Raw genomic sequence first — 18726 nt, 5'->3', positions numbered from 1 at the left:
GTCAATAAGTATAAGTCGTCATTTACCGAACAATAGAAAAAATAATATAGACAAATAATTCAGAGGCAACACCCAACATAAGGGCTCATCAGGAGAATACACTGGCCTATATAGGGTTTCGCCACTCTAAATTCTCTACCCAGCACAGTGTTGTGGCTACCACAGAATATCCATGGCATCCCCGCGTCAGGTATCACCCCCAAAATACATACCTATGAAAAAAAACCAGCAAATGTAAAAGAACCAAGTAAAACCAAAACAAGCTTATCTTGTTAATATATCCCTCCCTTTAGCAACAATAGGTAAACTAAATATTATAAATTTTATCAAATCACAAATATTAACACATTGCAAAAAACCTGAATGAACTAAACAATTATAAAATTCATCTTTACCATGTGGCTAAGTTTTTAAAAAATCCGCTCAATTAGAAACAATTCAAAATAAATGGCGCTGTGACAACATTTCTCGAACCTCCGAAATTAGTTAAAAATTTCTTTAAGTATTTCTAGATAATTCTTTTGATATTTATTTAAAAGTTCGTTATAATGAAAACTAAATTTTTTAAATTGCCAAGTTAATTTATTTGCAGAAAAACCTCTTGATATCAATTTTTGGCTTAAGATTTTACATCTATTTTTAAAATCAATATAATTACTACAAATCCTTGCATAACGAAGTCACTGTGAGAAAAACGCTGAATATGTGATATTTGAGTGTATATTACTTTCAGGGAATGGGAAACTAATCACTTTAAAATCAAAATCATCCGTTTTATTATACATTTTAAAACTTAATTTATTATTATCACAAATATTAATATTTAAATCTAAGAAATGATCTTCATGACCAGCGCCATGACTAGGCTCAAGAATAAGCTCTGATGGATGTATATTTTTAAAAATATCAATGAAATCCTTACAATTTAAGACCAAAATATCATCTAAATATCTTTTATTATTTGACAAAGCATGTTTTAAATTAATTGGATTATTCTTATCCATCATATATTTATATTCTAGTTGACTGAAAAACAAGTCAGCTATAAATGGGCTGGCATTTCCCCCCATGGGAATTCCCATAATTTGCTTGTACAAATCACCCCCAAATCTTATATAAGTATTGTATAAAACAAATTCCAATAACTCAAAAATCATATCCAAGCCGTAACATCTCAAGTTAACTGTAGTATTAAAGCAGTTTGTCCATATGGCTTTTTTATTATAACTGTCTATTTTTAAGAACCTTTTACTAGATAAGAGGAAAGATTTCTTTATAACAATTTTTAAATTATCAAACACTAAATTAAGTGATAAATTAGTATACATTGTCGCAAAATCGAAAGACTCAATTTTTTTAGCTGAAACCATTGTTAAAGAATCTATCACCTGCAGTGAATTATTAACACTCCAATATGGATTAAAATTCGAAAATTTTTTAATACCAGAACATTAGGCTTTAAGTTTATTTACAATTTCCTTTAAAATTAAAGAGAGGTCAGTAGCAGCAATGCGGGTTCGACATTTAGCTGCTCCAGCAATAAACCGTGGTTTAGGGGGATTCTTATGAAATTTTACAGTCCAATATAGGAAAGGGAACTTTTTATCATTGTCATTTATTTTAATATTAAAATTTTTAAAAAGTATTTCTTCAGTCTTTTCAATTAAATTCTCATCCTCTGTATTTACCTTTTCATAAACATTAGTTGTGCATAACTCCCTTTTTAAGATATCTCCCTTTTTATATATATATATATATATATATATATATATATATATATATATATATATATATATATATTATTTTTTAGCTTATAATTTATATATTTTAACTTGTAATTATAACTTATTTTTATATATATAAATATCTATATATATATATATATATATATATATATATATATATATATATATATATATATATATATAAGTTGTCTGTCTGTCTGTCTGTCAGGTGACGTCATGTTTCTGTGTCGACTGACGTCATGAAGTTAGTTGTCGTCATTTTTGCTATGACGGTGACGTCATTAAAGATATTTAAGACATATATGTTCACGTAGAAATCTATTAATGTTTAAGTTTAAAATGACTGATGAACTTACAATGGCAAAAGCCGATGAAGATGCTCAAAGAGTCTATGCCAAAAAACTTGCTGCTGATAGAGAAAGTCAGAAAAGAAAGCGTGCCGAGGAATCAAAAGAACAGCAAGGAAACAGGCTTGAGGCTGATAGAGAAAAAAAGAACAGAAAGCGTGCCAAGGAACTACCAGAGCAACGCGAAAGCAGACTTGCTGCTAAAAGAGAAAGTGGAAAAAGAAGGCGTGCCGAGGAATCAAAAAAACACAAAGAAATCAGGCTTGCTGCTGATAGAGAAAGTAAGAAAAGAAAGCGTGCCAAGGAATCACAAAAACAGCAAGAAATCAGGCTTGCTGCTGATAGAGAAAGTAAGAAAAGAAAGCGTGCCGAGGAATCAGAGCAACCTGAAAGTTATCGCCTGGCATTCAGGTACAGCCCAGTCGATGATTATAGCTTGAGTAGATGTGTTCAAATCGGGACAATTTCTAAAATTTGTCCCTATTGCAAGGCCTTGAAATTCAATGGTGAAACAATGGGAATGTGTTGCGCCTCAGGAAAACTTAAACTTCCTCTATTGGCTGCACCAGAGCCATTGAAGACTTTCCTTACTGGAACTACGTCAGAATCTAAGCGTTTTTTGTCACAAATCAGAAAATACAACTCATGTTTCCAAATGACGTCGTTTGGAGCCCAAATCGAAAATCCAGATCAATTTATGTCTACTTTCAAAGTAAAAGGGCGAATTTATCATAGAGCAGGGTCCCTTCTACCATTCTCAGGCGAGAATCATAAATTTTTACAATTGTACTTCATCAGTGATAGAAATTCTGAATTGAATGCACGTTGCGAAATTTCTCCCAACGCTGAAAGGACAATCGTTTCCCAATTGCAACATCTTTTCCACGAAAATAATAATTTAGTGCGTCTGTTCAAAACAGCCATCGATTTGATGCCTACTGATACGCATAAAATTGTTATTTCCGCTGACAAAACGCCTCCTGGCCAACATGTGCGTAGATACAATGCTCCAACTATCGACGAAGTGGCAATCGTTATGGTCGATGATCAGTTTTTACCTCGAGATATTATTCTTCATAAGCGAAACGCTCAGTTGTTAAGAATTGCTGAAACTCATCGATGCTACGATACCCTACAATATCCTAACATTTTTTAGGATGGAGCCGACGGCTATCACTTTAATATTAAATTGATAAATCCAGCCACTAACAAAGAAATGAATAAGAAATGCAGTGCAACGCATTATTATTCCTATAGACTAATGATTCGGCAGGATGAAGAAAATTATATTTTAAAATGCCGTGAATGGTTTCACCAATTTGTCGTTGATATGTTTGCTAAAATTGAATCAGAACGTTTGCTATATATCCGCCTGAATCAGACCAAGCTCCGCTCTGAACAATACATTCATTTGCGAGATGCAGTTATAAATGACGGTAATACCACAAACTTTGGAAGATTAACAATTTTACCTTCGTCATATGCTGGCAGTCCCCGTCATATGCATGAATATGCTCAAGATGCTATTGCGTATGTTCGTCTCTATGGTCGTCCAGATTTATTTATTACATTTATATGTAATCAATCTTGGGACGAGATACTGCAGCTTTTACTTCAAGGACAATCGGCGGTTCATAGGCAAGACATTACGGCCCGTGTCTTCCGGCAAAAGTTGAAATCACTGATAAACTACATAGTAAAACTTGAAGTGTTTGGGTCAGTGCGACGCTGGATGTACTCAGTGGAATGGCAAAAACGAGGTTTGCCACGAGCCCATATACTAATCTGGCTACATAAAAAAATTACTTCGAACGAAATTGATGATGTGATTTTCGCTGAAATACCTGATAAAAATGTCGATAAGGGGTTACATGATATTATTTAAAAAAATATGATACATGGACCTTGCGGTGCACTGAACGAAAATTCACTATGCATGGCCAAAGGAAGGTGCACTAAGCAATATCCTCGACTTTTAGTATCCAACACAATTACTGGCAATGATGGTTACCCACAATATAGAAGAAGATCTACTGAAGATGGCGGTTAAACAGCAATAATAAAGAAGCGTAACGGTACCACCATCGAAGTAGATAACCAGTGGGTTGTTCCATATTCCCCATTATTATCAAAAACATTTAATGCACATATAAACGTTGAATACTGTAACTCCGTAAAGGCAATCAAATACATATGTAAATACGTCAACAAAGGCAGTGACATGGCAGTTTTTGGCTTGCGTCCCGAAATCAAAGATTTCGACGAAATCGTACAATATCAGGCTGGAAGATACATAAGCAGTAATGAAGCTGTTTGGCGAATTCTTTCATTTCCGATACATGAACGTAGTCCAGATGTTGTTCACTTAGCGGTACATTTACAGAATGGTCAACGTGTTTATTTCTCGGAAACCAACGTGCAACAAAGAGCTCTGAATCCACCGGATACAAAATTAACAGCTTTTTTTTAGCTTTGCAAAAATGATTCTTTTGCAAAAAAAACTGCTGTATACTGAAGTGCCTTCGTATTACACGTGGAATACTAAAAATAAAGTATTTGAACGTCGAAAACAGGGTAAGTCAGTCGACGGCCAACCTACCATCTTCAAAGATACCACGATAGGAAGACTCTACACCGTTCACCCCAATCAATATGAATGCTTCTTTCTACGCCGGCTTTTGGTGAATGTACCCGGTCCGACATCCTTTAAGTATTTGAGAACTGTAAACGGTACTATACATGACACTTACCGTAGTGCATGCCAAGCTCTGAATTTATTGGAGAATGACCAACACTGGGATAACTGCATCAATGACGCGTGCGAAACGTCAACCCCAAGTCAAATTCGTGCATTGTTTGGAATCATTTTAACAACTTGCTCTCCATCAGCTCCTACAGAGTTATGGGAAAAATATAAGTCAAAAATGTCCGAAGATATACTCCATCGAAAACAGTTAGAGACGTCAGATATGACTTTTGATTTTACATCAGAAATTTATAACTACACTTTAGTTATTATAGAAGATTTGTGCGTACGTATGGCAAACAAACCTCTTCAGGATTTGGGAGTGCCTTCACCTAACCGTATCACTGCTGTTTCGACATATGTAGAATTGTATCGTGAATAAAGTTACAGTACCAGTGATCTATTGTCGTATGTAAAAAATAACATTTCCAAGTTAACGTCGGAACAAAAAGACATTTATGATACGATAATGCATTGTGTCGATAACAACGTTGGAGAAATTTTCTTTTTGGATGCGCCAGGAGGTACTGGTAAAACGTTTGTGATAAAACTGATTCTGGCATCAATTCGATCAAAAAATGATATAGCGTTGGCAATTGCGTCGTCCGGAATAGCCGCAACATTGCTGCCTGGTGGAAGAACTGCTCATTCCGCTTTGAAATTGCCTCTGAATTTGCATTCTACAGAAACTCCCAAGTGCAATATTTCCAAATCATCTGGGATGGGTAAAGTATTGCAGCAATGCAAACTTATTATTTGGGATGAGTGCACAATGGCACACAAAAAATCGCTCGAGGCTCTGGATCAATGCTTGAAATATTTGAGAGGGAAGTCGAAACCATTTGGCAGCACATTAATATTGCTTGCGGGAGATTTCAGGCAAACATTAACTATAATACCTAGATTAACTCCTGCAGACGAAATGAATGCTTGCCTGAAAAATTCTAATTTATGGGCACACGTAAAAATATTAAAATTAACTACAAATATGCGTGTCCAATTGCAAAACGATGACTCTGGTCAAACATTTTCAGATCAATTGCTGGCAATTGGAAACGGAAAGCTCCCAGTAGACTCAATTTCAGGACGTATACAACTACCTGCTGATTTCTGTAATTTAGTAACGTCCAAAAAGGAATTGATTGAAAAAGTATTTCCGAATATTCTAAAAAATTATAAAAATAATAAATGGCAAAGTGAAAGAGCGATTCTCGCACCCAAAAATATAGACGTCCACGAAATCAACAATTTTGTTTTACCAGGATTCGAGACCAGGCAGTCCTTTACAAGTCAGTCGACACAGTTTTGGAACCAAATGAAGCGGTTAATTATCCATCTGAATTTTTAAATTCCATAGATCTTTCAGGGTTTCCACCACACGTGCTACAACTAAAAATAGGCGTACCAATAATACTTTTAAGAAATATCAACCCACCAAAGCTTTGCACTGGCACGCGATTTGCTGTAAAAAAAACAATGGAAAACCTAATAGAGGCCACAATCTTGACAGGGCCTTTTAAGAGTGAGGCTGTTCTTATTCCTCGCATTCCCATGATTCCAACGGATCTGCCTTTTCAATTTAAAAGATTGCAATTCCCAATTCGATTAGCATTTGCAATCACCATTAACAAAGCTCAAGGTCAATCATTAGAAAAATGTGGTATAGATCTTAATACTGATTGTTTTTCCCATGGACAATTGTACGTTGCATGTTCGAGGGTCGGTAAACCTGACAATCTATTTATATGCAGCGACAATTGGACAGCGAAGAATGTTGTATATTCGCAAGTATATTCGCAATTTTTACGTAGTTTGGAACACATATATAAATCTATATATATTCACGGGTGGGAAACAGGGACACAACTACAATGGCGCGTAACTAATATGGCGCGTAACGACCTACGCGCACGGGGGGGCTTGGGGGGGGGCGCGAAGTGCCCCACCAACTAGGTGTTGGGGTGGCGCGAAGCGCCACCCCAACAGCTAGTGACTTCATAAAAATAAGTTGTATGTTTGTTTGTTTGTACGCATATGACGTCATTATAAGTATATAAGGCTTTGTATGTGACGTCATTATAAGTATATAAGGAGGCGATTCAAAGAGAAATTTCGGTATAAATCCTGCAATGGCAGAAGGAACAGCTGAGGAAGCTGCTCAAAGAATTAATTCAAAGAGAAATTTTAGTATAAATCCTACAATGGCAGAAGAAACAGCCGAGGAAGCGGCTCAAAGAGATAATGCCAAAAGGCTTGCGGCTAAAACAGAAAGAAACAAAAGAAATCCTGCCGAAGAATCACAAGAACAACATGAAAACAGGCTTGTAGCTCAAAGAGAAGTTACCAAAAAATCGTGTCGAGGAATCACAACAGCAACGTGAAAACAGGCTTGCATCTCAAAGAGAAATTACCGAAAAAATCATGCCGAGGAATCACAAGAACAAAGTGAAAACAGGCTTGCGGCTCAAAGAGAAAATGGCAAAAGAAAGCGTGCTGAGGAATCACAAGAACAGCATGAAAACAGGCCTGCGACTCAAAGAGATAATGCCAAAAGAATGTGTGCCGAGGAATCACAAGAGCGACTTGAAAATTATCACCTGGCATTCATGTACAGCCCAGTCGATGATTATAGCTTGAGTAGATGTGTTCAAATCGGGACTATGTCTAAAATTTGTCCCTATTGTAAGGCCTTGAAATTTAATGGTGAAACAATGGGAATTTGTTGCGCCTCAGGAAAAGTTAAACTTCCTCAACTGCCTGCACCACCAGAGCCATTGAAGACTTTATGACGTTACAGACCGGGACACTGGGACACAAATGACGACCGGGACACCGGGACAGAGGGAATATAAATGACGACCGGGACACTCAAAGAGAAATTACAGACCGGAACACCGGGACACAAATAACGCCCAGGACACAGGGAATATAAATGACGACCGGGCACAGGAACACAACTAAAACGGGGACGTCGGGGAGGGGGGGCAGGGGGGATATATAAATGACTACGGGGACACAGGGAACATTCGATTGGCAATCACCATCAACAAAGCTAAGCACAATCATTAGGAAAATGCGGTATAGATCTGAATACGGATTGTTTTTCCCATGGACAATTATATGTTGCATGTTCAAGAGTCGGTAAACTTGACAATCTATTTATATGCACAGACAATGGGACAGGGAAGAATGTTGTATATATATATATATATATATATATATATATATATATATATATATATATATATATATATATATATATATATATATATATAATATATATATATATATATATATATATATATATATATATATATATATATATATATATATATATATATATATATATATATATATATATATATATATATATATATATATATATATATATATATATATATATATATATATATATATATATATATATATATATATATTCACAGGTGGGGCACTGGGACACAACTACAATGGCACGTAACGACTTACGCGCGTGGGGGGGCTTGGGTTTGGGGCAAGAAGCACGAAGCGCCACACCAACAGCTAGTATATATATATATATATATATATATATATATATATATATATATATATATATATATATATATATATATATATATATATATATATATATATATATATATATATATATATATATATGTATATATATATATATATATATATATATATATATATATATATATATATATATATATATATATATATATATATATATATATATATATATACTATTTTATCCGCTTCCCCTTTTTTTGTATGAAAAATTGAATCCCATGTATCTTAAATGATCAAACATTATTAATAAATCAGATGTATTTTAATCGTCTGTTTTCTTATTTCTGAAAAGTAAAGCCCAAGTTTCTTAAATGCTAAAATATTTGTAGTAAAAGAAGATGTGTTTTAACCGTTTGCATTCCTTTTTTCTTATGAAAACCAAACCCTTAGTTTCTCAAATGATCAAATATTATTAATAAAATCAGATGTATTCCTATGTCTACATCTGATAAGAAAATCTCTGTTTTTTATTTCAAAAAACTAAATCCCAAGTTTCCTAAATACTCAAATAATTCTAAAAAAAAAAAAAAATTTTAACCGAATGTGTTTTTCTTCATGAAAACTAAACTCCAAGTTTCTTGAATGATCAAATATTATTAATGAAAATCAAACATATTCTGTCCTTGTGTATTCTTATTTCTGAAAACTAAAGTGCAAGTTTCATATTAAAATAAGTATATTTTAGTCTTATTATTATTATTATTAATAAAATGAGATTTATTTTAGCTCTTTGTGTTCTTATTTCTGAAAACAAACCAAATTTCTTAAGCGATCAATAATTATTGATAAAACAAGATGCTTTCTAACCGTATGCGTTTCTTTTTATGAAAACTAAACCCAAAGTTCCTTAAATGATCAAATATTATTAATGAAAATCAAATATATTTTATCCGTGTATGGTCTTACTTCCGAAAACTTAAAAATAAGTTTCTTAAACGCCCAAATATTCTCAATAAAATAAGTTGTATTATAACCACGTTCATTTTTTCTGATAATTAAAACTCAATTTTCTTAAGTGATCAAATATTATTGAAATTTCAAATATGAAATCCGATGTATTTTTAACTTTTGCTCAAATTCAATGACAGTTCAATGAGATTTTCAAGAGCTAGAGATGGATCAACATGATTATTTTTTCGGCGATCTTTTCTCTGGGGAATTTTTTGGCACCGTTCCGGCAACCCATTGTTTCTGAGAATTTCATGGTTTGTTTGTTATAGTTTTCATTAACTTGGGTTTTATTTTTTCAAAATATGAACTTTTTTAGTTTGTCTTTTTCTTTCTTCCTATTTTTCGTTCTTAAAACCGTGGTTTTATTTTTCATTTTGAGAATTTTCTCTCTTTGGTTTTGTCATGGCTGGCAAGTTCAAATTTAGGTCTTTTATTGTTTTTGCCAAAAGATATGATCAAACTCTTTTATGTCATCAAGAATAATAACAAAGAATTAAATTGCACAATGCAAGCAGATTATGCGATCTATATTACTATCTTTATCTATAGCAAAATATATCAGTACTTTTTCCAAAGTTATAGATAAAACTAGTGCTATGATATTTTTGCGCAACATGACTCTGCACAAAGTGAAGCATTCTTAAAGTTATCTACTTGTTACTAAAATATATCAATTTATTAGTTAGTAATAGTTTTATATATAAACTAAGCCTGTAGATAGTTTCAATGAGAAAGGGGAGAGTCTTGATAATGATTGAATAGATATTACAGAAATTCGTTTTCATTCTCAACGTTTCTTAATATAACGAATAGCTCTAATCTTTATTTTAGCAAAATACTTACTTTAGGAGGAAAGAGGGTCGTATATTAAGTGAATTTTAAAATCCTTTAAGGCTATGAATTTTGTGGCATCCCTATAAAAATGAAAGGACATTTCAACTAGTTCTTTTACATATCAAAATGAAACTTGTTACTGTCTCAATCTATTCTCCATTTTTTGAGTAATATTTGATGTTACTAAGCTTTCAGAAAATGTTTAATTAAAGTCAAAATCAACGTAAGAAATAAAAGACTCGTTTATCTATAGTAATTGAAATTCTTTTAAGGTTTTTTAAACGAGCAATAAGTGTGTATTTTTTCTCGAAACCAGCTCCATACTATATCGGAAAAATGTGTATTCTGGGATATTGTCGCCTAAAAAAACGATCTAGATATGTCAAAAGTTTGAAAAAATTCTATAAGAGCTTTAATTTATAGAAAAATGTATTCATTTAAATGCCGTCATATTAATGAATACAGTCAAAAAGCCCCCATACGTCATATTTCCCTCAGTAGTGCTGGTATCGTTTTAAGTGTCTATTATGCAGGCAAAATTAAACAAAAAACAAGTGATTGAATGATATATGTAGGCTGCAAAAACATTTATGGTGTTTCATCAAACAATTTTTCTAACTGAAAATAGATAAATACCTGGAAATTTTGAAAGAAGTCTTATTTTTTATTACATTAAACCCACTTATCATAGGCAGCACAAAAGTGCTACCTAAGTTAAGTGCGATCTGGGCACAATGTATTATTTATTCATTTTTTGTTTTTGTTTAGACCAGGGCACTCGCATCGAAGCAGTTGTCGTAGTAACTTCGAAAATGGTTCATTCATTGGAAATTGACAGGGCTAATGCCCTTTTTAATAGTCGAAAATGATTGACGTGCAACTAACCCTCCTCCCACGCTAACCGTTTCTCCAAACACGTTCAATCAAAATTTTGAGACAGCCATTTTGTTAAAATTAGCGAAAAATTGAGAAATTATGTCTTTGAGGATAGCAGCCCCCCTCCTACCACAGCACTTAGGAAAAGGGTTGTAAGTTATACCCGGGGCATTTAAGGTTTATATAGAAAGGGAGATCGTATAAAACATGGAAGGGGCTCATTGGATCGCTAATCAGAGTGATGAGTGAATTTGAGATTCAGAGTGACCAAAGGTGGATAGCACCCCCCCCTCCCACAACACACTTCGTAGTTCCTCAAAATAAATCTGATAGAAATTTGAGATGGCCATTGTTGTCGTAGAAACTTCGAAAATAGCTCACTCGATTTTAAATCGCAAGGGGTAGTGTCCTTTTTAATTGTTCAAAAGTGATTGGAGGGCAACTAGAGAAATACCTGGAAATTTTAAAAGAAGTTTTATTTTTTATTAGATTAAATCTATTAATCATTAGCAGCTCAAAAGCGCTGCCTAAGTAAAGAGCGATGTGGGGACAATGCATTATTTATTGATATTGTCGCAGAAACTTTGAAAAGGGCTCATTGATTAGAACTTGCTAGGCTAGTGCCCTTTTTAATAGTCAAAATTGATTGACGTGTGAATAACCCCCCTCCCACACCCACTGGTTTCCCAGACAAATTCAATCAAAATTTTGTGACCGTCATTTTGTAAAATGTAGTTTAAAAATCCAGAAATTATGTCTTTGAATTATGACACAGAAACAGAAATTATTTTTTTTCATCAAATATGGTTAAAGTACCGGAGGATAAATTTAGACAGTAACAAGTTTCATTTTGACATGAAAAAGAACCAGTTGAAATGTCATTTCATTTTTGAAGGGATGCCACAAAATTCATAGCCTTAGAGGATTTTAAAAACTCACTTAATCTACGAGCCTCTTTCCTCCTAAAGTAAGTATTTTGCTAAGATAAAGATTATAACTATTCGTTAGATTAAGTAAAGTTGAGGATGAAAACAGACTGCTGTAAAATATATTCAGTCATTATCGAGAATCTACCCCTTTGCGTTGAAACTAGCTATAGTCCTAGTTTATGTGTAGAACTATCATTAACTAATAAGTTGATATTTTTCGAGTAAGAAGAAGATAACTTTTGGAATGCTTCATTTTGTGCAGTCATGTTGCTCAAAAATATTTATGACTTTGATTTATGACTTTGGAAAAAGTACTAATTTATTTTGCTATAGATATAGATCAAACAGTTCGTGGTAACGAACTGTATAGTAAGGAGCGACCCGGCTCAATAGTAATCAAAACTCTACAAAATAGAATTTTGATACCAATAGCTACATCAAAAGAATTGTATATTAATGCTGATTCTAAATATATAAGTTTCATCAAGTTTAGTTTTACCCATCAAAAGTTACAAGCCTGAGAAAATTTACCTTATTCTAGAAAATAGGGGAAAACACTCCCTAAAAGTCATAGAATCTTAACAAAAATCACACCATCAGATTCAGCGTATCAGAGAACCGTACTGTAGAAGTTTGAAACTCCCATCTACAAAAATGTGGAATTTTGTAGTTTTTGCCAGAAGGCAGATCACGGATGCGTGTTTATTTGTTTTTTTGTTTCTTTTTTTTTTTTTTTCAGGAGTGATCGTATCGACCCAGTGGTCCAAGTGACCAATGTTGTGAGAGGGCTCATTCTAATGGTAATGAAAAGTTCTAGTTCCCTTTTTAAGTAACCAAAAAAACTGGAGGGCAACTAGGCCCCCTCCCACGCTAATTATTTTCCCAAAGTTAACGGATCAAAATTCTGAGATGGCCATTTTGTTCAGCGTAGTCAAAAAACCTTAAAACTATGTCTTTTGGTACGACTTACTCCCCCAAAGTTCCCGTGGGAGGGGCTACACGTTACAAACTTTGACCAGTGCTTACCCATAGTAATGGTTATTGGGAAGTGTGCAGACGTTTTCAGGGGGATGTTTCGGTTGGGGGAGGGGTTGAAAAGAAAGGATATGTTGGGGGAACTTTTCATGGAGGAATTTGTCATGGGGAAAGAAAATTTTCATGAACGAAGCTCAGGATTTTCTAGCATTATTTAAAAAAAACAATGACAAAATAAATATGATAAAGTTTTTTCAACTGGAAGTAAGGAGCAGCATTTAAACTTAAATCGAACGGAAATTATTACGCATATGAGGTTCTCACCTCCTCCTAACACCTCGCTCTTTACGCTAAAGTATTTTTAGTAATTTCAACTATTTATTCTGCGGCTTTTGTGATTCAGGGGTCATTCTTAATGAACTGGGACAATATTTAAGCTTTAGTGTAAAGAGCGAGGTACTGGCGAGGGGGTGAACCCCCTCATATATGTAATAAAAACATGAGAATACAAAAGTTCGTTACGTAAGCTGATTTATAAGTTACGAATATCTTTTACTAATAAAAACAATTCGTAAAATATTAAAAGTTCTAGTTGCCTTTTTAAGTAACCAAAAAATCGGAGGGCAGCTAGGCTTCCTCCCCCGTTCATTTTTTTCTCAAAATCATTGGATCAAAACTATGAGAAAGCCATTTAGCTAAAAAAAGCCAATACGCAAATGTCGTTTTTAATTATTTCTCTGCGGAGAGCCCAAATCAAAACATGCATTGATTCAAAATGGTTCAGAAATTAAATAATAGTGAGGAGCGACTCTAAAACTTAAAACGAACAGAAATTACTTCGTATATGAAAGGGGCTGCTTCCTCATCAACGCCCCGCTCTTTATGCTTCCTTATCCTTATCGATCCATTATCCATCCTTATCCTTATTTTATCCTTATCGATTGAATATTAATGCTCAATAAAAGGTTCCACAAACCATTAGTGGGTTGGGCAAAACAAATTTTCACTACCCTGATACATTTGTACAATGTAAGGAGGCCATACTAATCTCTTATAATAAAGGCTTAGCACAATAGGTTAGAGAAGACATTAAAATAAAAAAAAACACATTATTTTTGATAATCTTCCTGTATACAGAGATACGGTAAGTCTTGTAAAATTCCTCAAAGTCTTAAGTCAATACAAGATCTAGAAAAATGGTAGCAATAGATGTTAGTCGAAGGATTATTTCACAACACAATATTTAATTTTTTATTCATCTGGCTGTTTTCATAATTATTTATCAACATTCTGTGGTGTTTAATTGCAGTAGTATTCATTGCATACTATAGTAATTGTATATATATATAGGTTTGGTTCTTTTTTTTATTTTTGGTTTTAGAGTTTTATATTTTAATTTCCCGTGTTATGGACTTTTCCAGACTTTACCTTTATTCAGTTAGTTAGTTTCTTCTATATTTATCACTGAAGACGCTTAGTTCTATACAAGTGAAATACCTATCGTTTATTTTGTTATTTCCTTTCGTTGTACTGGCCTCAGGCCTGTTGTTTCGTTTTTCATTTTGTTGCTTTCCCCCCTTTGGTTTTATCATATCTCCGTTTCAATACCATTTACGCATGGTCACGAATTCTGAATCGATTCAACTAACCGAATTTTGGTTGTGTCGCAAACCTTAAATTTAAGTCAAAAAACGAATAAAAATATTTTTTTTTAAGTTTATAGATTACCAAGGAATAGATTTAAGCGGGATAGATTGTCAAAATAGGTATATAATTCTGACAAAGTAAATGGCATTGAAGTAACAATTATCTTCTATTTTCTGCTTTGAATAAATGATATTCCTAAATTCGTTCATCCTGTCAAAAAATCATTCGACAATAAATGATCCAGTGTGTTATCTTTTTAGCTGATCTCTATCCCCTCCTTTTTCAGTGTATGTAATTTTCAAAAGCATATTATATCTGTGTCTCTTTTATTCATTATTAATGCTGTTAAGAAGGTGTAAGTAAATATAAAAAAATCGTAAGGAATGAGATCAAAGATCATGTACTAATTTAATTGTTTCATTTATTTTGTTTTTAATGCATAATGGTAATGTGAATAGGGAGTAGATTTAGGGATCCGAGGATCTTTTTTTTTTAACATCGTTCAAGAGTTCTTTGAAGCATGACAACCGATTAAAATTTCATGATAGTCTGGTGAAAAGAAAACCTTTCTATAAGAGGCTGAAGTGAGTCATTTGAAGAAGCACAATTCCTCCAGTACTCAGTTCTTGACGTGTCCTTATTTAGAAAATTATACCGACCTGTATGCCCTTTCATCTGCCTTATCGTTTGGACAAAGGGAAATAATGTCTGAGAGCTCATTTAAGGGAGGCAAGCTCATGTACATATAGAAAATAGCCGTCGACTCTATACCAAACCTTTAATTTAGATGCTGGAGCAAGTCAGATGTGTAGAAGCGCAGCCTGCCCTATTTGCCCTATTCGAAATCTTCTGGAGTGGTACCAACAGTGCTTTTGGGGCACAAGCATATAGCGGGTATCCCTATGCAGGAGGTTGGTGCTCAGCATGTATCCATATTCAGAATAATTAAACAAGGAAGTTTTGAACAGTGGAGTAGATGAGGGGCTTCAACTTCCTTCAGTGAGTTTTTCGTAGTAGCAGTTATACTGCCACTCGTCTGGATTCTTCCTAAGATTTAGGGACTTTATTTCTAAGCTTAGGACCTTAAAAATAGTATAAAGTATTTCCTTCAAAAATGTAAATAATGCATATGTCATAAAAATGGGAAGGAAGGATGGATATCCGAATAGATTTTACCAGAGGGTAAAATCTTTGAGAATTTTTCCTGCTAGCATTGACCGCTGGAATTCTTCTAAGGGCATTTTAAGCAAGGATTGGATTGTCATTAGGGGTGGGTAATTTTGAACTTTCATGTAGAAATTGATAATACATCCTTTCGTAGAGATTTTTTGTGCCCTCTCATTATTGCTCACTCCACTTTTCCACCTCTGTACGGGTAGGTATATGAAAGTAATGGATATCATGCCCTAGTGAACAAATTATTAAAGTCGTACACTGAGATCTTGACAGGAATCCCAGGATAATTAGATTTACTAACGCCTTTTCCACAGAATTATATAATTCCTACGAGAAATTTTGAATCTCTTCCCCAGGACTCAAAGGGCTATAAATGCTATGAAAAATTAATAATTAATATATCAAGAGCTGTTGGAGCTATCAACTTGAAAATTTAACTGGGATGATGGAAAGGGATAATGCATATATAAACTTATTGGAACAAATACTCTGAACTCTAGATCTCTGAATACTCTGAATACTCAAATCTCTGAATACTCTTTAAATCTAGGAATTGCATAGGAAAGTCTTCATATCATGCTCCTTGAGACAAATCTCTTTGTTTTTGAATCTGAGCATTTTCAGTTTTCCTTCTAAAACAAACCTCTTCCTAAAAAAACCGACGTCTCAAAATAAGGTTCTGACAAATTAAAAAAAGACACATACCAAATTCTAGCTATACAATTAATGCTCTATAGTTCACCACAGAGTGTATGTAAGAAAACTGAGTAGCTCTCAGTTACGAAAAACTTAATTTAAAAGAAAAAAATTAATTTGACACACGAGTAGCTATTTTATTGGAAAATGATTCTTCTAGTGGAATTCAATGCTGCTATTCTTCAGGATATTTTGTTTAAATTAGTCTCCTGATGGTTTTGCAAGACCTTATTACAATTATTTACCATCGGTTCATTTTTTTGGAGTATAGCTATAGATAAAACTTATATATAAATTTTTCGTTTCTTTATTTATTGAAAGATTAGCAAAAAGGTCCCTTTTAGTTCAAGGGCTTCTTTTTTTCATTTTGTTTAAACTTTTTCGTTAAAAATGACTCTGATCTCAAACTATGCAAAAAGATTGTCTAAGCTTGTGAGCCACATCAAATAATTACGATTCTCAATAGACCGTTCCTAGGACTGCCGGAGAGTAAAGCCAATTTAAAATTTGCCAAAAGGACGAGGAATGATGCAGCAAACACCACTATCTAAAGTCCCGGGAGCCTCGTTAAATACGTGAATGTATACTCTGATCCCACCCACCCAATTTATAATGGTGTACCCCAGGGAACCCTCTTAGGCCCAATTTTATATCTTACCATGATAAACAGTCTGGGTGTCGATTTCCCGGACAGGTGGAGATTCAATGACGTTTTAACTGTTTTTGAAACAGGTCTCAAAAATCTAAAGAGTAATTCTAAAAAATTCTAAGAGAACCTAATATTACCCAGAATTTCTGAATACTACTCAAAGGTCTTGTTGACTCAAAGTAAATTTCAATATTGTTTTTACGAAAAATTTGCGTAAATTTCTCACTTAGGATTGGTGAATTAGATACAAGAGATGTAAATTTTTAAGATTTTAAATGTAGTTCTTTTTATATTTTATTATTGTGTTTACCGTGCCTTTTTTAATTATTTTATTACATATTTAATATGACAACCATCAATAAATGAGAAATCTCCTAAAATCCTCAAACAATGTGATTTCGGACATTTAAATTTATTAAGGAGTTTAAGGAGAGAAAACACAGTAATTCACTTGAGATGGTAACACCCAGTAATTTCATAGTATTAACAGACCTTTCATGGGGGATAGGACAGGAGAAAGAAGGGGGAGTTTTTAGGAAACATATTGTTAAAACTGTTGGCTTTAAAGGGTTCGACTCGCATATCACTAGCAACAGCTTCATCTGACATTGACTCCAAGATGTCCATTGGGTTACTTCTTAGATTTTTGAAACATGTCTCCAAGACAGTTAAATCGTCAACGAGTTTCCACCTGTCCCGGAAATCGACACCAAGACTATTTATCATGGTAAGAAATAAAATTGGACCTAACAGGGTTCCCTGGGGTACAACATTATAAATTGGGAGGGGATCGAAGTATGCATTTAGGCATTTGACGACTTGTGTTCTATTAGAAAGGAAGGACGAAATCATTCTTATTGAATATGGGTCAACTAGGAAGTCAATAGTTAGGTTTTTTACGAATGTATTATGGTTAATTAAATTAAAATCTTTTTGTAAGTCAACTGCGATAACATTTAGCCAGGTATTGGGTTTTTCAAGTTTATTACATATAGTGTCAAAAAGGTGAACTCGATAGTGTGAGGTAGAGGTAAAGCGCAAACTTCCTAATTGCCTTTGGTCAACATTTGGGATTATTTTTACTTTCAACCAATCAGCTAAAAAGCTTTCATATAACTTGGAAAATACCGGAATAAGAATAATGGGCCGGAAACCCGCAAAATCTTGTTTGCCACACTTCTTTTTTTACGGAAGTAATAAAACCTAATTTGTAATAATCAGGGAACTTACCAGTAGAGGTAATTTCATTAAAAAGTACTGACGAAGGTTCTTAAAGTATGTCTGTAAAGGCTTTAATTAGTACAATTGGGATGTCTAGTGGACAGGTGCTGCACTTTTTAATGTTCTTAATTTTTGCCTCAACATCTGAGGGCAAAATAATAGGGAAATTGGAAGAGTATAGATCATAATCAGTACTTATAGAGAGGGGAGGGAGGTTTTGAACTAAGGAAGAAAGTAATTTATTCAGATCATTGGCTGTAGCAAGGGATTCTTCTTGTAAATGAAAATCTATATTACTATGTGTTTTCCCACACATTTTTTTATACTATTGTACCACTGTTTTGGCTTAGTCGAAAAGAAA

The 18726-nt window shown here is 33.7% G+C and overlaps 1 protein-coding gene across 7 annotated transcripts in view; it reads right to left on the bottom strand.

The window, feature by feature from the left end:
• LOC136026965 (E3 ubiquitin-protein ligase NRDP1-like) overlaps positions 1–18726 on the bottom strand; it is a 63124-nt gene that overhangs the window by 16147 nt on the left and 28251 nt on the right. The window lies entirely within an intron of this gene.

This window comes from Artemia franciscana, chromosome 5 (genome assembly GCF_032884065.1).
Source record: "Artemia franciscana chromosome 5, ASM3288406v1, whole genome shotgun sequence".
In the NCBI taxonomy this organism is placed as follows: domain Eukaryota; kingdom Metazoa; phylum Arthropoda; class Branchiopoda; order Anostraca; family Artemiidae; genus Artemia; species Artemia franciscana.
This window is presented reverse-complemented; position numbering and strand designations above follow the sequence as displayed.